The sequence below is a fragment of the Salvelinus fontinalis genome, chromosome 21 (assembly GCF_029448725.1).
Source record: "Salvelinus fontinalis isolate EN_2023a chromosome 21, ASM2944872v1, whole genome shotgun sequence".
Classification (NCBI taxonomy): domain Eukaryota; kingdom Metazoa; phylum Chordata; class Actinopteri; order Salmoniformes; family Salmonidae; genus Salvelinus; species Salvelinus fontinalis.
In genome coordinates this window covers 42,984,708-43,005,994 of record NC_074685.1, presented here as the reverse complement: position 1 = coordinate 43,005,994, position 21,287 = coordinate 42,984,708, and the positions used below count along the sequence as shown (strand labels likewise).

The 21,287-nt window shown below is 44.5% G+C and overlaps 1 protein-coding gene across 5 annotated transcripts in view; it reads left to right on the top strand.

Moving 5' to 3' along the window:
* LOC129818954 (DENN domain-containing protein 1A-like) overlaps nucleotides 1-21,287 on the top strand; it is a 160,044-nt gene that overhangs the window by 35,501 nt on the left and 103,256 nt on the right. The gene's annotated exons all lie outside the window — the stretch shown is intronic.

The following is a 21,287-nucleotide window of genomic DNA, read 5'->3' as shown; positions in this document are numbered from 1 at the left end:
CACACACACACACACACACACACACACACACACACACACACACACACACACACACACACACACACACACACACACACACACACACACACACACACACACACACTAATCACGTAGCCTTGTTTATTCCAAGCGAAGCAACCTCCCCTTGCCCGTCTCTCTCTCTCTTTCTCTCGTTCTGTTTCCTTCTTGTGCAATTATTTGATGCAGAAGAAAAGCCACATCCTTTGTTGCTAATGGATGTTTCATCCCGGGCCACCTTTGTTCCATACAGTAAAGAATCTGTCTCGAATTACGGGGCCTACATTGCTCGTTGCTCTAGGAACGAGAAGGGGAAAGTGAGACTGAGATGAAGAGAAAGAGCGAGGAAGAAAAATAGAATGAGAAGTAGAGTTTAAGAATATTGGATAGAGAGGAAAGATGATGGGTAGTGAAAAATTGATAATGATGGCCAACTCTTTGGCTTCCCTTGAGCCGCGATGCCACGCTCCTTCACCCATCCCCCTCTTTGTAGTTCACAGAATGACGGAGGAGCAAGGCCCAAGAGAGAAGAAGAGAGTGAAAAAGAGAGTGAGAAGATGAAAGATGTCTGGAAACAAAAGAGGGTAGCTGGTACCAGTCCCAGTCTCATTCTCATCTGTGGGTTCTTAATGATGTTCCCCCCAAACACACCGCACCCTGCCCAATGGCCAACCCAGTAGCTCCCTTACATCTCTCTAGTCGGCAACAGTATGGCGTCAGTCAACTCTCAGCTGGAGCCTCTAGGACAACAGGGTAGATCTGAAACAGCACCCTATTCCCTTTATACTGTAGTGCAGCGTTTCCCAAACTCAGTTCCTAGGGTCCCACTGGGTGCCCGTTTAGTTTTTTGCTCTAGCACTACACAGCTGATTCAAATAACCAACTCATCATCAAGCTTTGATGATTTGAATCAGCTGTGTAGCGCTAAGGCACCTCTTTTAGCCAGAACCCTATGTGGTATATCAGAGGCAGCTGTAGATATTGGGTCGTGGGTTTTACTCATCAGGCATCATCTGAAGGCTTGTGTTTAATGTTAACCAAACGGTCATTTGATTTGATTTGTGTTCGGTTTGAGAACTTGGATACTCCTATACAAGGTGTAGGAAAAACTACCCTGGACTGTTATTCAGACACACAAGCGTATTTGTTTCTGAAGAGCAGGAATAGTTGCTTGTCATTATCTTGTTCGTCCTTTCTCTCTGCCGCCGATAGATCTCGCCGTTTGCGCCGGGGAATGTAATCGGAAATGTAAATAAGCCGTTTGATACAAAGTGACGGAATAACGAGCGGAATCTCCCTCACTTCTATCTTATCGCTCCCTCGCTCATAATTAAAACAAAGCTTTCGCCCCGAGTCTCTTCTCTCCTCTCTCTCTCTCTCGTTTTCTCCATCTCCATCCTCTGACACAGCCACATCGCATTGACACATAGGCTTTGAATCCTTTAAATTAGGCAGCTGCTGCTTGTTTTCCTTAACTTAATGCGACAAGGTACTTTTTTCCCCGTAATGGAGAGAAATCGTTTTTTGAAGTTGGGCTGGCTTTGATGTAGCGTGCCGCTAGACCATTTTAACTTCTCCGGCATAGGGGGAAGAATCGAGGCGCTTTTAACAAGGGAATATTCAAATTTGGCGACCTTCTACCAAAAGAAGAAGTAGAAAGGGAAACGGAGGGAGAGATAGCGGGGGTGTTGAATATTCACATTTGCACACACACACTACAGACGTAGGATCTTCATTTGATCACTCTTTTGTTGCTGAAAATGTTCCTGCACAGCAGGAAATGCAAACGTGTAGTGCATTCAAGGTTTAACAAGGCTTCTAAAGTTTGTAATTTCCACTTTAAAATGCCAGACTTAATTTGCCCTAAAGAAAAATGTTTCAACCCCTACAAAAAAATGTCCATTAATTATATTCCACATAATAATTCACATTTCCTGTTGCTGCAGGATTATTTTCCTGCTGTAGCAAACTGGCTCAAATTAAGATCCTACATCTGTAACACACAAACTGAGGGAAGTAACCAACCACCAATAATGACCTCTGATCTCCATGACAACTTCACATGGAGACCTTGGTGACACTGGCACATCATCTATCAACAACCGGCGATAGTGATTAAAAGGTCTTATCTAGAGGCATTAGATGCCTCTAGATTAGGCTAAATCGTCTCTTTCAGAAGAAAAATGTGTGCGTAGATAAAATTAACTCACCACCATATCACCAACTCCGGCCAAGTGTCAAGCTCGTGAAATAGGCTAGATTTGTGGTGTAGGGTTACATTTCCCAAAGACCTGACCTCAGGTCAGTGTTACATCTTATTCCCTACACAATAAGCCTTCAGGTAAGGTAACGTTAGCTGAACCTCTACCTGACGCCAGATTTGCGGAGTGCAGCTTAATCCCATCTACTAGTAAACCCATCATTACCCCTGTGTGGGAAAAATATGGCTGCTTATTGTGTCTTCATCCTGAAGGGAGATAATTGTGATGTGGTTTTCCCAGTGCTTGTCTGACGGTCTGGGGTGTATCTCTTAATTGCGGCTCACCTTAGCGTGGCTTGGCGTCGGCTCCTGGGGACACCTGGCTGCACATATGGCATCAGTTACCGACGTAGGTGAAGGCAACTGTTAAGCATCTGGAGCAGGGGAGGGAGGTATTGGAGGGAGAGAGAGAGAGAGCGAGCGAGTAGATGAAAACATAGAAAACACGGCTGTCTGAGAAATGGAAGTGTTCCAAGAATTGTATGTCGTTAAGGCATGAGGTTCAAATGTGAAGATGTGCAAAGTGAGTTGGTGGACAAAATGCGAAACTCCAATCAGTGGAAAGATGACACTGCATGCATAAAGAGAGAGACAGGGAGAGCGACACCCAGTAACTGTTCTTCCTCATTTGACTTCCAACAGCAAACGAGCAATGAAACGGAATGCTTCCTGCCCATTAACCCTCCGCCGCTACTTCTGAACCTGGCCTGTGAAAGTGGCTTTACTGGGGGACACTGACAACGATTTACCAACCTACACCCTGCCTCTGGAGGAAGGTGGCGCAAGTGGTTGTTTTCAGATACATTTGCCTAGCCTTCTGTGAGACTGAAATACAAATTAGGGCCTTAAAATGGAGTCTTACGAGATTTGCAAACTGGAGGCCAGTCACACTGCTATACCGGCACCTTTAAAATAGAGGCGCTGACATAGCTAGTTGAAGGCAAGAAAAGGCCATTTTATAAGAGTTCATCACATCTCAAGTGGTTTGGTTTGTTGACCCAGTGGATTTAACTCTGATAGACTCTTGGTAATTGACCGATCTAAAAGGCCATTGATTTTCACAGAAGTCAAGGGGAAGTTGAAATAGCGTATGTGAAACTTTACCCATGAATTAAATATGGCCTTGGCCTCAATCATGGGTCGACAGTGCAGATTGAATTATTGATACAAGCCTTATTTGTCTTTAACTATAGATTAAGCAGACGCTAAGGAGCCGGTTTCTTGGATCCAGATGAAGTCTAGGCTAGGCATTCGGGAGATTCAGGAAACCAGCCCTTGAACATTGTAGTATGGGTTAATGTTTCTCTGAAATAGATGATGACCTACTCATATGTTGGCTTGTTGTGTAGCTTGCTAAGGTGAGCTAACTATGGACGTGTTCAGTTCTAGTCTGCCACCCTTTCCATTCACCCTGCTGGGTTCCCTCCGCTTGTGTCCCTAATCTCCACGTGAGGACCAGGCATTTAGAGGTAGCCACACATGGCCCGATGCAAAATCCCCCCTTCTCTTCTTGAATCCTATCCTGTTGAATATGCATGCCCAAGGCCCATTGCCACTCCTCAGCTTCCCTTCTCTTCATCCCCTCCAGTTGTTCATCCCCCTTTCTCCTTCCTCTCGCCTCTGTCAGGATGAATGGATTCAAAACAGACAATAAAAGAGAAAAAAAGAAACGCTCAATTATTGCCTGTTGTTTAACCCCTCTGGATTGGCTAAATGTGTACATATAGAGAGGTTGCAGTTGCGTCACATCACCTAGCAACCACACCAGGAGCCATGTTGGAAGACCAGAGTCAGTCTGTTGGACCTTTGTTGCCCTGTGTATCCTCCAATTGTCCACATCGCTGGCTTCGTTTTGCTACCATCAAAATGTTTGTTTTGTTTTTCTAAGGACCTTAAAAATAGGTCCTTAGAAAGGCAGTAGGATAACCTATTCAAGTAAATAAATATATTTTGAAAATTATATAAAAACTATGTATAATTAGCTAGCTAGCTTGCTACAGTAAATTAGCATTAATGTGTAGGCTAACTAAAATGAGCTCCTAACGTATTGTTAACTCGCTAGCTAACTTTACATACTATATAGTATAGCTAAGTGAAATAGATATCTCTAGCTACAGCTAGCTAACTTAATTTTAGCTTGCTAGCTCTTTATGTATGTATCATTATACGTAAAAAATGCAAACTCTAAATGCATACAGTATGTAGCTAGGTAGCTAGCTAGCTAATAACCATGGCATGAAATTTTCTATGAAAAATATATATATATTATATATATAATGTAACCTTTATTTAACTAGGCAAGTCAGTTAAGAACAAATTCTTATTTACAGTGACGGCCTACACCGGCCAAACATGGATGACGCTGAGCCAATTGTGCGCCGCCCTATGGGACTCCCAATGACGGCCAGTTGAGATACATGTTGGAGTCGAACCAGAGTGTCTGTAGTGACTTCTCAAGCACTGAGATGCAGTGCCTTAAACCGCTGCACCACTCAGGAGTCCGAGTGAAAGGATTAGCAGCTCCAGCTGTCAGAGAAGGGGAGAGAGTCGGCTACTCTGGATAAGACCGGTACCTTTGTGGGAGGCCATTATGAAAAGATTCTCCAGCCCCTAGCGAGGAAAACTATGAGGACAGAGAGATATAACAACATGATATTCAGTGCTGTCCAATTTGAGTAGAATGCAGCCCGTTTCATTGTGATGTTTTCTGTCCTTGGATACAGAGAGCTGTGAAATACCCTGTCTGCAGATGAAGAGGTCCAAATTCATGTCCCAATAGAATAAGGGGTCATCCTTGTATACCGTGGGTGTACCTATGTTAGGAAAATGTTGTAAACAAAATACAGTTTAAAAGTCATACATAATGTATAAACCTATTACAACTGGAGCAGGCCAACCCTGCTGGGTATGCAGGCTTCTGTTCCAGCCCAGTCCTAACACCTGATTCTAGTTTTTTTGTTTTGCTCATTCACCCTCTGAATGGCACACACAATCCATGTCTTACTTGTCTCAAGGCTTAAAAATCCTTATTTAACCTGTCTCCTCCCCTTCATCTACACTGATTGAAGTTGATTTACCAAGTGACATCAATAAGGGATCATAGCTTTCACCTGGATTCATCTGGTCAGTCAGTGTGTATGAGGCTAATCATTATACAAGATGTTGTACATGCCTTGTGCTGACATCAAATTGTTTAGTGCAAATCCAACCCTTATGATGTCTGGAAGCAGGAAATGATGGGATCCTTAGCTTAAAACATACAACTACTACTGCCAAGTTCAATGCCAGGTACTCTTCTCCCAAAAGGTCTGAGTGGTACTTGGAGGTGCCACTGTGATAAGAAAGATGGTTTGCCTAAGACTACCATAACAATTATATTGTCTATGCTAAATGTGTTTAAGTTGTAAAATAAAATAAAAATAGTTAGATTATAGGAAATACATTTTATTCAATGGGGCAAGGGAAAGCAGCAATGAACACAAAATACTTTACATTTTTACCCATATAACAACATAACCTATTATTCAAGTATAATATGTTTAGAATATCATAAACAATAGTATTTTACATGTTGTTCCAAATTACATTTTATATATTCAAACATTTGTAGATAAATATATTACTGTGAAACTTTGTTTCTGTTTAACCTCTACGGGATGGGTGTCCCTAAACCAGGACGGTTGTTGCTAATGTGACTAGTATGACATTGTATACAGCAGCCAACTTTCCAGGACATAGACATGTCTTATATGGGCAGAAAGCTTAAATTATTGTTAATCTAACTGCAGTGTCCAATTAACTGTAGCTATTACAGTGAATAAATACCATGCTATTGTTTGAGGAGAGTGCACAACAACAAAAATGTTATCACGGCAACTGGTTTGATACATTCACCTTTGGAAGGTAAATAATGTACTTACATTCAGTAATCTTGCTCTGATTTGTCATCCTGAGGGTCCGAGAGATAAAATGTTGCATAGTTGTGTTTAATAAAATAAATGTATATGTTCAAATGTAGGAACTGGGGTCTACAATTTGACCTCTCTGCTATCTCTAGCCCCATACCCACCCAGCCCGGCCATCTAGATGTGTGAAAGTTAGTTTTAGCTAATGATCCATCATGTATGGGGTGGCAGGTAGCCTAATGGTTAGACCGTTGGACCAGTTACAAAAAGGTTGCTAGATCAAATCCCCGAGGTGACAAGGTAAGCATCTGTTATTCTGCCCCTGAACAAGGCCTTTAACCCACTGTTCCTAGGCCGTCATTGTAAGTAAGAATTTGTTCCTAATTGACTTGCCTAGTTAAAAAAGCTATAAAAAAATGTATGACATTCCTGGGAGTGTGTAAGCTTTCATTTTTTTTATTACCATAGCATTTTTGTATGTTTTCTATAGTTATGTACTTGAAAATGTATCAATTGACCAATTTAGCACATTTGGGCAAACTCCTGGCAGACTTGATACAACATATTGTACAGTAATGTAATTCTTCACTGGATCAGTCTGAAACATTGCACACACTGCTGCCATCCGGTGGCCAAAATCTAAATTACACCTAGACTTCTATCTGAATGTATGGCCTTTCTCTTGCATTTCAAAGATGGAACAAAAAAAACAAAAAAACGCAAGTTTTTTTTGTTTGTATTATCTTTTACCAGATCTAATGTGTTATATTCTTCTACATTAATTTCAAATTTCCACAAACTTCAAAGTGTTTCCTTTCAAATGGTATCAATAATATTTATGTCCTTGCTTCAGGTCCTGAGCTACCGGCAGTTAGATTTGGTATGTCATTTTAGGCGAAAATTGAAAAAAAAAAGGTTTTAATCAGAAGTTATTGCTACACGATTCAATTTAAGGGGGCACTTTCGTCATGACGGCAAGGTGACGGGGCTCTCTACTCAAATGGCACAACAGAATCATTCAGATTGACCAAGGGAGAGAATATGACAACCATTTTGTCTAACTGAGGAATGTCTCCTTTAATATCTGGAAAAGGACAAAGTAGTGAAAATAGAAACTGATGATGCTGCAGCGTTGCTCATCTTCACAGTGTGAATCCAGTTGACATAGGTGTATGATAGAGGTCAGCTGGTGAACCTACAGTAGAATAAAACTGAGTGGTATTTTACTAAAATTCTGTTAACAAACTTTGTTTCTGCACAGTTTTTCCAGTTAATATGTTTTGTAGAATTATCAGTGGAAATTGTTAAAAGTAGTCCTTGTGCATGGATTTGCTTGCAAAATTTTTATATCAATGGTCTTTGTTTGGCATACATTTTAAAGTAAAACAAAATCATGCATGGAATTGCCTCTATTCCATTGAGGCCTTTGTCCTATATTGTAATGCCCATACATTTTCTCAACAAATTATCATTGGGTCAGTGCCACTGGAAGGTGTTTTGGGGAAATAATATCCTCTTTCAAGCTATATGCACATCATTTTGTGCAATTTGTGTCTTCCCTTTTCGTAGGCCTAGATTACATGGTTGCATTCAAGACAAGGTCGTTTTTATTGATCTGTTTATAAAAGGCCACATTTTTCCCACGCAAAGAAAAGAGAAGAAACGTCTCTGATATAGCATATCCACTATGCTATGTCCATATTTACTATGCCACTATGCAGTCAGCCATACACAGTGATTAGACTGAGTTATATTTATAGCCTAAATTATCACTATCCAATCTACTCATCACATTAGGAATAACCTCAGCAAGAAATGTCCTCTCACTGTCAACTGCGTTTATTTTCAGCAAACTTAACATGTGTAAATATTTGTGTGAACATAACAAGATTCAACAACTGAGACATAAACTGAACAAGTTTCATAGACATGTGACTAACAGAAATGGAATAATGTGTCCCTGAGCAAAGGGAGGGTCAAAATCAAAAATAACAGTCAGTATCTGGTGTAGCCACCAGCTGCATTAAGTACTGCAGTGCATCTCCTCCTCAGGGACTACACCAGATTTGCCAGTTCTTGCTGTGAGATGTTACCCCACTCTTCCCCCAAGGCACCTCCAAGTTCCTGAAGATTTCTGGGGGGAATGGCCCTAGCCCTCACCATCCGATCCAACAGGTCCCAGATGTGCTCAATGGGATTGAGATCCGGGCTCTTCGCTGGCCATGGCAGAACACTGACATTCCTGTCTTGCAGGAAATCACGCACAGAATGAGCAGTATGGCTAGTGGCATTGTCATGCTGGAGGGGCATGTCAGGATGAGCCTACAGGAAGGGTACCACATGAGGGAGGAGGATGTCTTCCCTATAACGCACAGCGTTGAGATTGCCTGCAATGACAACAAGCTCAGTCCAATGATGCTGTGACACACCGCCCCAGACCATGACGGACCCTCTACCTCCAAATCGATCCCGCTCCAGAGTACAGGCCCCGGTGTAACGCTCATTCCTTCGGCGATAAACGTGAATCCGACCATCATCCCTGGTGAGACAAAACCGCGACTCGTCAGTGAAGAGCACTTTTTGCCCGTCCTGTCTGGTCCAGCGACGGTGGGTTTGTGCCCATAGGCGACGCTGTTGCCGGTGATGTCTGGTGAGGACCTGCCTTTCTCAGCCTATTACGGACAGTCTGAGCACTGATGGAAGGATTGTGCGTTCCTGGTGTAACTCGGGCAGTTGTTGCCATCCTGTACCTGTCGCGCAGGTGTGATGTTCGGATTTACCGATCCTGTGCAGGTGTTGTTACAAGTGGTCTGCCACTGAGAGGATGATCAGCAGTCCGTCCTGTCTCCCTGTAGTGCTGTCTTAGGCGTCTCACAGTACGGACATTGCAATATATTGCCTTGGCACATCTGCAGTCCTCATGCCTCCTTGCAGCATGCCTAAGTCACGTTCACGCAGATGAGCAGGGATCCTGGGCATCTTTCTTTTGGTGTTTTTCAGAGTCAGTAGAAAGGCCTCTTTTAGTGTCCTAAGTTATCATAACTGTGACCTTAATTGCCTACCGTCTGTAAGCTGTTAGTGTCTTAACTACCGTTCCACAGGTGCATGTTCATTAGTTGTTTATGGTTCATTGAACAAGCATGGGAAACAGTGTTTAAACCCTTTACAATGAAGATCTGTGAAATTATTTTTGATTTTTACGAATTATCTTTGAAAAAAAGGGTCCTGAAAAGGGATGTTTCTTTTTTTGCTGAGTTTAGTAGGCTTACATTAGTCTGCAAATGCGATAATAGATGCATGCATGTTTATTGTAAAGGTGCATTTTTATGGTGAAAAAAATACACTACATGACCAAAAGTATGTGGACACCTGCTCGTCGAATATCTCTTTCCAATATCATTGGCATTAATATGGAATTTGTTCCCCCTTTGCGGCTATAACATCCTCCACTCTTCTGGGAAGGCTTTCCACTAGATGTTGGAATATTGCTGCGGGGACCTGCTTCCATTCAGCCACGAGCATTAGTGAGGTCGGGCACTTAAGCCTGGCTCGCAGTCTGCATTTTAATTAATCCCCAAAGTGTTCGATGGGGTTGAGGTCAGGGCTCTGTGCAGGCCAGTCAAGTTATTCCACACCGATCTCGACAATCAATTTCTGTATGGACCTTACTTTGTGCACAGGGCCATTGTCATGCTGAAACAGGAAAGGGCCTTCCCCAAACCTTTGCCACAATGTTGGAAGCACAGAATCGTCTGGAATGTCATTGTATGCTTTCGCGTTAAGATTTCCCTTCACTGGATCTAAGAGTCCTAGCCCGAACTATGAAAAACAGCCCCAGACCATTATTCCTCCTCCACCAAACTTTGCAGTTGGTATTATGGATTCGGGCAGTTAGTGTTCTTTTGGCATCCGCCAAACCCAGATTAGTCCGTCAGATTGCCAGATGGTGAAGTGTGGTTCATCACTCCAGAGAACATGTTTCCACTGCTCCAGAGTCCAATGGCGGCGAGCTCTACACCACTCCAGCCAACACTTGGCATGGTGATCTTAGGCCTATGTGCATTTGCTCGGCCATGGATACCCATTTCATGAAGTTTCTGACGAACAGTTCTTGTGCTGACGTTGCTTCCAGAGGAACTCTGTAGTGAGTGTTGCAACCAAGAACAAACTATTTTTTATGGTCTTCAGCACTCGGCGGTCCCGTTCTGTGAGCTTGAGGGGCCTATCACTTCGCGGCTGAGCCACTGTTGCTCCTAGATGTTTCCACATCACAATAACAGCCCTTACAGTTGACCGGGGCAGCTCTAGCAGGGCAGAAAGTTGACGTACTGACTTGTTGGAAAGGTGGCATTCTATGACTGTGCCACGTTAAATGCCACTGAGCTCTTCCGTAAGGCCGTTCTACTGACAATGTTTGTCTAAGGAGATTGCATGGCTGTGTGCTCTATTTTATACACCTGTCAGCAACGGGTGTGGTTGTTATAGCCGAAATACACTAATTTGAAGGGGTGTCCACATACTTTTGTATAGACAGTGCCTTCGGAAAGTATTCAGACTTTTTCCAGATTACGTTACAGCCTTATTCTAAAATGATTTAAATCATTCCTCAGCAATCTTTCCACAATACCCCATAATGACAATGTGAAACAGGTTTTTAGAAATTTTTGCAAATGTATTAAAAACAAAAAACGTATACCTTATTTACGTGATTATTCAGACCCTTTGCTATGAGACTCGAAATTTAGCTCAGATGCATCCTGTTTCCATTGATTATCCTTGATGTTTCTACAACTTGATTGGAGTCCACCTGTGGTCAATTCAATTGATTGTACATGATTTGGAAAGGCACACACCTGTCTATATAAGGTCCCACAGTTGACAGTGCTTGTCAGAGCAAAAACCAAGCCATGATGTCGAAGGAATTGTCCGTAGAGCTACGAGACAGGATTGTGTTGAGGCACAGAACTGGGGAAGGGTACCAAAACATTTATGCAACAATGAAGCTCCCCAATAACACAGTGGCCTCCATCATTCTTAAATTAATTATTGATTGGAACCACCAAGACTTCCTAGAGCTGTCCGCCCAGCCAAACTGAGCAATCGGGGGAGAAGGGCCTTGGTCCAAGAACCCGATGGTCACTCTGACAGAGCTCTAGAGTTCTTTTGTGGAAATGGGAGAACCTTCCGGAAGGACAACCATCTCTGCAGCAGTCCACCAATTAGGACTTTATGGTAGCGTGGGCAGATGGAAGCCACTCCTCAGTAAAAGGCACATGACAGCCCGCTTGGAGTTTGCCAAAACACTAAAGGACTCTCAGAACATGAGAAACAGCATCATGCTGTGGGGATGTTTTTCAGTTGCAGGGAGACTAGCTCAGACTGGGGCGACTAGGAGAGACTAGCTCAGACTGGGGCGAAGGTTCACCTTCCAACAGGAGAACGACCCTAAGCACATAGCCAAGACAACACAGGAGTGGCTTTGGGACAAGTCTCTCAATGTCCTTGATTGGCCCAGCCAGAGCCTGGACTTGAACCCGATCGAACATCTCTGGAGATTGATGAGAAAATAAAACAATTTAATACATTTTATAATAAGGCTGTAACCTAAGAAAATGTGGAAAAAGTCTGAATACTGTCCGAAGGCACTGCATAGTGTAGCTTCCCCCAAACTTCAAACTCACTCGCCGCCTATGAGAGAGAGGCATGCTAGATAGCTAGACTACAAGCTATCTAGCTCTAATGTTGGCCAACTTAATCTTGTTCTTAATATCTGGGTGGCATAACAGCTAAACTAAACTTGAAATTAGACTTACCATTGATGAAATGATCGGAGCAGACCCTGTACTGACAACTGTCTGGGTTCAGGTCTTGACGGGGAAAAAGGTATCTTTTTTTATCAGTTGTCTTTCCTGCCTTGTTAGAGCATCCAAATACAGCACAGAAATTGACCATGGTAATTAATCAAGTAGTTTTAGGCATTGTTATCATGCAGCTTGGAGTAGCCACTTAGCTGTTGTTGTCGAAATAATTGATTTATTGGTCTTCCAACATGGCCGCCAGGAGGCATCGTAGGTCACCTGGCAACCCTCTATATTAAATCATATGTTAATCTAGTTATATCTAGTTGGGTATCTTCTAGTTAATATAATTGAATCTACTTTGAAGGCGACTGTGAAAGTGATGGGATAATTGGAGGAGTCAGGACTTCAGCTTCATAGCCCCAGAAAGCCTAGTTCACTTCAGGGCCCATTGCAATAAAACCTGAACAATTGCAATAGAAATTTGACTCAAGTCGACGTTCTCCTTGTGACGTGCAATTCTCCAGAGTACACTGCTATTTTCCTGTCTCTATCTCCTAAAGGCACTGACTTTTGGAGCCATTTGGAGAACGGCAGAAAAATAACAACGAGGTTGCTCTTCATCCATCCGCGAACACGGTGTCCCAGCTAATGACTTGTTGTTTTGTTTGTTGTCGTTGTTTGATTTCTGTCTTCCCTTTTCAGCATTTTTTTCATCATTTTTTCATGTCATCTGTCCACACTGTGGGGTGAAGTGCTGACACCGTGCCTTTTTGCAGAGTGGCTGCGCTGGTAGTAATTTAAAATCCATAACTGTATAAAAGGGGTCTCATTGAGACAAATGAGAGTGCTGCCTGTGGTATTACAGCTAATGAGGGGCCTCGGCGCTCTGCTCTGTTTGCACATCACCGTTCTCCTCCTAATGAAGTAGCAATATGGCTGCCTTTTATTAAAGCATTTCATGAGTCGACTGCGGATGTCTCATAGAAATGCTCTCTATCTCATTGAAATGTCCCCCCCCCCCACACACACACACACTTTATAATTACTGGAGTGGTCATAAATCCCCCCTTTTGTGATTATTTGTTTACTTTTATTACAGTGGCATGTTTTTTATCGTTATTTGCTATTATGGACACTCAGTGGCCAGTTTATTAGGTACACCACCCCGTTCAAGAAATTGATTCGCTCCTACAGACAGTGAGTCACTTGGCCGTGGCTTGCTATATAAAACAGGCAGATGGGCATCGAGACATTCAGTTACCTAAGCGACTTTGAGCGTGGTATGATCGTCGGTGCCAGTGCGCGCCGGTTCCAGTATCTCAGAAATGTCCAGCCTCCTGGGCTTTTCACGCAAGATAGTTGCGTCCTGCTGATGGTAGAGTCAGGATTTGGTGTAAGCAGCATGAGTCCATGGCCTCATCCTGCCTGGTGTCAATGGTACAGGCTGGTGGCAGTGGTGCAATGGTGTAAGGAATGTTTTCATGGCACACGTTAGGTCCCTTGATCAAAATCAAATCAAATTGTATTGGTCGCATACACATTTAGCAGATGTTATTGCGGGTGTAGCTAAAATATTGTGCTCCTAGCTCCAACAGTGCAGTAATGTCTAGCAATACACATGAATACACACACTACCAATTGAGCAACATTTACATCCCCTCAAAGAATTCAGTATGTTCTGGAGGCAAAGCGGGGGTCCGACCCGATACTAGATGGGTGTACTTAATAAACTGTGTGTGTACATTTGCTATTATCACTTTTTAAAAAACAACAACAAGATCAACATTTCATACTGCAGCGTTTTCTCTTTATGTGGTGGCCACATTTTGTTGCTACTGAGGTTTTATTATTGTTGGAACTTGAATACGTGCGTAAAGACTCTGTGAGGGCAGTGAGTGATTGGGAGATGTGCAGTGGAATGAGACCCTGTGAGGGCAGTGAGTGATTGGGAGGTGTGCAGTGGAAGGAGACCCTGTGAGGGCAGTGAGTGATTGGGAGGTGTGCAGTGGAAGGAGACCCTGTGAGGGCAGTGAGTGATTGGGAGGTGTGCAGTGGAAGGAGACCCTGTGAGGGCAGTGAGTGATTGGGAGGTGTGCGGTGGAAGGAGACCCTGTGAGGGCAGTGAGTGATTGGGAGGTGTGCAGTGGAAGGAGACCCTGTCAGGGCAGTGAGTGATTGGGAGGTGTGCAGTGGAAGGAGACCCTGTGAGGGCAGTGAGTGATTGGGAGGTGTGCAGTGGAAGGAGACCCTGTGAGGGCAGTGAGTGATTGGGAGGTGTGCAGTGGAAGGAGACCCTGTGAGGGCAGTGAGTGATTGGGAGGTGTGCAGTGGAAGGAGACCCTGTGAGGGCAGTGAGTGATTGGGAGGTGTGCAGTGGAAGGAGACCCTGTGAGGGCAGTGAGTGATTGGGAGGTGTGCAGTGGAAGGAGACCCTGTGAAGTGCTGAAGGGAATAGAGACTCGGAGACACAGAAGATTGTCCTGTTGATTGGCGTACTGGTGTGTGTGTAGTGTCCGTCTCCCCTTCATGCATCCGGCCCCCCTCCATCTCATTTAGTTTGGGGAAGTAAAAATGTGTGGTCGAGTGTGTTTGTGCATGTGTGTGCGTGTGTGTGTGAACATTGTGGGTGTGTGTGTGCCCCTACATGCCTGTGTGAGAATGTGACCGTCTTGTCGGGGAACCGTTCCTGGGCCCAATTATCTGTGGCCAAACTGAGCCCATCGAGGCTGGAGGTAAGTCCACCAAGCCCCTATGAGCTACCATCGCTCCACTCCCCACAACCCCTCTGGCCCCATTGATGTTAGCAGGCAGGGTCTGGAGAATAAGTGCTGCGAGGCAGTATGTCAGATGGGTTTGATGTACTGAGTGAAAAGGAGGGTTGGATGGTTGGAGCTCAGAGATGGAAGGGGGGTTGGGTTGCCAGGCTGGAGTCTCTGGGAAGGGGAGGCCCCAGGTGTGGCGAGTCCCAGCCAGGGAGGCAGGAAGTGTCAGGGTAGCACAGAGCTCAGCTCCGACAACCAACCAACCAAACACACACACACACACACACACACACACACACACACACACACACACACACACACACACACACACACACACACACACACACACACACACACACACACACACACACACACACACACACACACACACACACACCACTATCCCACCAGTATAGCTGTTATGAGGTTGGGCAAGAGAGGGCTGGGGGTTGGGGGAAGTTACAGCAATTAAAACTAAGGTGTAGTCCACAGGGGTTTAGTTGGGGGGGGCAATAAGGCAAATCGCACGACAACTTGCACTCGGGGACAGGGCACACACACTACATCCCTCCATCCACCTCCCCCCCTTCGAAATCTGTTTCCTATTCCTGGGGCTGAATGGCTAAGCCGTCCCTGTGCCTAAATAATGATGGATGATTATTGCTCTCCGGACACATGACGACATATGCACTTGTTAAAACGAACAACCCCATCATTTCTGTGAAATAGCTTCTCTGCATCATTCTGAGTGACGAATTCTAATAGATGCTTTCCTATGCAAGTGCTTGGCTACTTCTGCTATTAATACTACTACTACATAGTCTAGTGACTATTAGAATTGTGTATGATACCACTTAAAATGACAGAAGTTTTATTGGTTTAGAAGTTTCTCTGCTGTATGTTTTCATCTTTAGTTTGTTGTTTTGTGAGGGCGTAGATGTCTCAGCCTTTCATCTGCCTTTTCTAGTGTGCTGTTCTAGTGTGCTGTTTGCAAGTGTTTTAAATCCTTGTTGTTTTATTAGGAGGCTATGTAATGCACTACTTAATTTAATATACATACTGTATTTGCATGTGTTTCTAGTTTTTACCTGAATGTGTGTGTCTCAGTTTTGTATGCATGTAACACACATTCAAAAAGTAAGTGGAGTGCTGGCCTCACAGTGCCAACTCATCCTTCCATTCTGACTCCCCTCCCAATCGCATCACAAATAAACACATCATTTATCCGTTTCAAATGTCAACAACAAAAACAACAACATTTCCTGCCATAGGCAGGTGTTTGTCATGTACAGGGGAACTGCACTAAGACCAATCCTTAGAAGACTTAGACTTATAGTAAGATCAAATCCATTTTGACATATTTCTTTAAATGCAATTAGTTTTATGGGAAATTAAATAACTAAACCCCATTCTCTGGTGAGAACGAGTGATCGGCGCCTCCCCATCCGAGTAGATAGGAGGAGTGGAATGACAGACAGATCTGAAGTAGAGGGGTGGAGATGGTGCAGGTGCAAACCCCCCCCCCCCCCCTTCCCCCATAACTCTCAGCTGTTGAATCATTATTACAATGATTAATTAGAAATGGTATTGACAGGGTAAAGCCCCTGGAGTTGGGAATGGTATTGACAGGGTAAAGCCCCTGGTGTTGGGAATGGTATTGACAGGATAAAGCCCCTGGAGTTGGGAATGGTATTGACAGTGTAAAGCCCCTGGTGTTGGGAATGGTATTGACAGGGTAAAGCCACCGGAGTTGGGAATGGTATTGACAGAGTAAAGCCCCTGGAGTTGGGAATGGGATTGACAGGGTAAAGCCCCTGGTGTTGGGAATGGTATTGACTGGGTAAAGCCCCTGGAGTTGGAAATGGTATTGACTGGGTAAAGCCCCTGGAGTTTTCAGTTTTCTGTATTGTGTTTCTGTTGGGAGTCTTGTATTAGCCAGGCTTGGGGAAATGAAAGGGAGTCAGAAGAGCTTAAATCAATTGAAATGAAGATGAGAATAGAACACGATGAACTTGTCGTTAGAAAGTCTTGAGGTCACAGAATTTGTGCACAATGTTAGAGAAATGTAATTATAATTCAATTCCAGATTTGAAAGAATGATCTTAATATTTAGCCTACCACTACTTAGGCTAATAGCCTATCTTGCCTTGCTATCCTGAAAGGCCCTCAGTGAATGGTTCATCATTCTGTGATTGTTTACAGCCTAGGCTGTAGGATTGCCAACGTCAACCTTAGGTTTGACCTGAATCATAATTGAACCAGAATTCTGCATTTTGAGAGATTTTTCTAATGATGGTATGAGGAATTATACATGAAATATTTGAGAATCTGGCAACCCTATGATTTGTATTTCCTGAGGGGTGTGTGGGTTCAGGCTCTTAAAAAATATCATACCGTCTGTATTTCGAAAAACCCGGTATAAACGGTATATCGCCCAAGCCTAGTTTAGTCTCATGTTTCCTGAGGGGTGTGTGGGTTCAGTCTCATATTTCCTGAGGGGTGTGTGGGTTCAGTCTCATATTTCCTGAGGGGTGTGTGGGTTCAGTCTCATATTTCCTGAGGGGTGTGTGGGTTCAGTCTCATATTTCCTGAGGGGTGTGTGGGTTCAGTCTCATATTTCCCGAGGGGTGTGTGGGTTCAGTCTCATATTTCCTGAGGGGTGTGTGGATTCAGTCTCATATTCCCTGAGGGGTGTGTGGTGTCAGTCTCATGTTTCCTGAGGGGTGTGTGGATTCAGTCTCATATTCCCTGAGGGGTGTGTGGGTTCAGTCTCATGTTTCCTGAGGGGTGTGTGGATTCAGTCTCATATTCCCTGAGGGGTGTGTGGGTTCAGTCTCATGTTTCCCGAGGGGTGTGTGGATTCAGTCTCATATTCCCTGAGGGGTGTGTGGGTTCAGTCTCATGTTTCCTGAGAGGTGTGTGGGTTCAGTCTCATGTTTCCTGAGGGGTGTGTGGGTTCAGTCTCATATTCCCTGAGGGGTGTGTGGGTTCAGTCTCATATTTCCTGAGGAGTGTGTGGGTTAAGTCTCATATTTCCTGAGGGGTGTGTGGGTCAGTCTCATATTTCCTGAGGGGTGTGTGGATTCAGTCTCATGTTTCCTGAGGGGTGTGTGGATTCAGTCTCATATTCCCTGAGGGGTGTGTGGGTTCAGTCTCATGTTTCCTGAGGGGTGTGTGGATTCAGTCTCATGTTCCCTGAGGGGTGTGTGGGTTCAGTCTCATGTTTCCTGAGGGGTGTGTGGATTCAGTCTCATATTCCCTGAGGGGTGTGTGGGTTCAGTCTCATGTTTCCTGAGGGGTGTGTGGATTCAGTCTCATGTTTCCTAAGGGGTGTGGGGGTTCAGTCTCATATTCCCTGAGGGGTGTGTGGGTCAGTCTCATATTTCCTGAGGGGTGTGTGGATTCAGTCTCATGTTTCCTGAGGGGTGTGTGGATTCAGTCTCATATTCCCTGAGGGGTGTGTGGGTCAGTCTCATATTTCCTGAGGGGTGTGTGGGTTCAGTCTCATATTCCCTGAGGGGTGTGTGGGTTCAGTCTCATATTCCCTGAGGGGTGTGTGGGTTCAGTCTCATATTCCCTGAGGGGTGTGTGGGTTCAGTCTCATATTCCCTGAGGGGTGTGTGGGTTCAGTCTCATATTCCCTGAGGGGTGTGTGGGTTCAGTCTCATATTCCCTGAGGGGTGTGTGGGTTCAGTCTCATATTCCCTGAGGGGTGTGTGGGTTCAGTCTTGGGTGACTCAGGCCATGACTCAGGCCCTGACTGGAACTGTTTGTTGCTAAATGGAACCGGCCAGCTTCATAAGCCCATGTTAGTCATAGGAGTGAGTCAGTAACCATCAGACTAGCTTTCTTGTCACAAATCTTGTTTTGGAGGCAGCTATTCAGTGGTCACTAGCTGGCACAGTCACAAAGTAACCTCACAAACTAACCTTAACCCTAACATTTAACCACACTGCTAACCCTAATGCCTAACCCTAACCTTAAATTAAGACCAAAAAGTTATTTTTACAATGTAGCCAATTTTGACTTTGCAGCTGGCCTATCTAAGAGGAAAATGCTTAGTTCTGCCTCCAGGACAAGACTCATGACAATAAACGTCAACCTGCTTTCAGAGCAGGGAATTCAAGCCAAGGGAAAACACTTGATTCAAACCCTTATAAACTGTCACAAAGCTGTCTCCTCAGCTAGCCTGTAGAAGGTTTGCGGTTTGTGTCAAGTCGTTTGGCCTAATTTTTTGAGAGGGTTCATGACAGTTTACGGCTTGGCTAATACTAGTAGAGAGGTCTAGTGAATAAGAGTTGGAGGTCAGTTTCACTGACTAAAAATGGTGTGTTATTATTTAACTTCCTCAGTTTCATAACAGATGTGTGTGTGTTTAATGCATGTGTGTGAATGTGCATGCTATATGTGTGCTGTTGTCATGGTGACAGTTACATCAGTGCCTGTACCTCCCTCTCTTGAATTATTATTATTTTTTTGTACTTTTTACCCCTTTTTCCTCCCCAATTTGGTGATATCCAATTGGTAGTTACAGTCTTGTCCCATCGCTGCAACTCCCCTACGGACTCGGTAGAGGCGAAGGTCGAGAGCTGTGCGTCCTCTGAAACAAGACCCTGCCAAGCTGCACTGCATCTTGACACACTGCAGCCAGCCGCACCAATGTGAACTCCAGTCTTTTTTATTATATCACACCTCGCTCCTCTCACCTTTCACTTGTTTTTCACCACACCTGAACCACCACCTGCCCACTGCGTCCCATGGCGGCCCCAAAGCATCATGGTAGCCAAGGCCTTACCCACCAGGTGCCACCGACTCACCCTCATCTGCTGCCATGGTGATCAGTGAGCTGAGTTAGTAATTGGTTGTCCACCCGGGGGTGGAGGTCTTGGGGGACTACAGGCTTGAAGCTCTCTGCTGCCTGGCACTCTTGTTTGTCCCTCCATCTGGTTCCGCCAGGGCCTCAACACGGCTGTGGTAGCCCACCAGGGAGTGGTGTTAATTTCGTCAACAATAACTATGACGAATAATACTCGTCAACAACCTATTTTTCCATGCTAAAACTATGACGATAACAAGACGACATGCCCTGGGAAAAAAACTATCTTACAAATTACTTTATATTTTAGTAGACGAAAATGTGACGAGGCGAGAATTCCACATGAGACTATGGACAGTTAATTTCACGTGAACCTTTTTATCCATGTTGTCCAATCAGAAGCATGCATGCAGAATATTTCATGCAATCCTCTCATTGGCAGAATGGACATCTTTCAGTTGCATGGTCTGATTGAGCTTTTCTGGGCAGCTCTCCCACACAGCTCCCAGGAGGTCACTTCAGTCACTCGTCAATCTTTTGTACTGATGCGAAGGCAGGACACTGGACCTCTAAATAACCTCAACTAGAAACAATGTTTACTCTCTCTCTTACTTTCATGTAGGCAATTTTTTCTTTGATCACATCAGAAACTCTATTTTCCAGTGTGAACTGTTATTCATTCATCTGTTGCCGCTCTCGCTCCACAGTTGCTTTTTTCCTATGAGAAATGTTTCACTATTATGAGTACAGTAATACTTCAGGCATTTTTGTAAAGCTCAAATTATCCCGTTTTCAAGGAAACCTCTGTTATTTACCTCCTTGAGGGTTATGATGGGGAGAAAATCTGAGCTGTAAATTGTTTAATCTGTAGCCAATGCTTTATAGCATATATGCTTATTTACGGCCGGCATTGGTTACAATCTGCCGCAATGTTGCCAGCTAAGGTATACCAGGAGATAGTAGGCCTAGTTGGACAACGCTATCTGAATGTGCACATGATGGAAGTTAGAGGTAGCCTAAATATTCATTATTTAATAGAAAAAATGCCATCTCTCTTCCTCTCTCTCTCCCTCCCTGCACCTCTCTCTCTCTCTCGTTGTACCCCTCCACCTTTAATTTTCCCTCTTTTTCCCCCTCACTTCTTGCTCTATCACATAGCTCTCTCACTCCACCACTATTTCTCTCTCTCTCTTTTTCCCTATTTTGCTCTGTCCGCTCGATATTCCTTCTTTCTCTTCCTCTCACTTCTCTCTCCCTCCCCCTCTGTCTGTCTTTGTTAGTTTCCCCATAGTCCCAGGGCCCTAATCCAGGGGTCCCCGACTCCCCGTGTTGGAGGGACACAGCTGAGAGAGAGAGAGGTGGCCAGGCAAAGCCCTTGCCTGCCAGCCTTCTATCCCCTCTCCCCCTCACCTCTTGCCCCATGCTGATCTGTGATTCCCCTGGCCTCCCTAGTATCCCCCACCCACCCCCCTCTACCCGTTCCCCGCTGGTCCCCTTGGATCCTGCCGCTCGCTCCCCTTTCACTGTTGCCCATATGTTGGGGCAGCCCCCCCCCCCCCCCCCAGGGCCCTGTTAACACACCCCTCCCTACCCACCTCCTCAACCAAACTCCCACCACACCACCGCCGGCTTCATTTGTTGCCATTGTGTTCTTTTCTTTTTCTCCACTCTTCCATTATTTTTTTTATTCTCGCCGGTACAATTGTCTTTGATTGACCCGCTCCC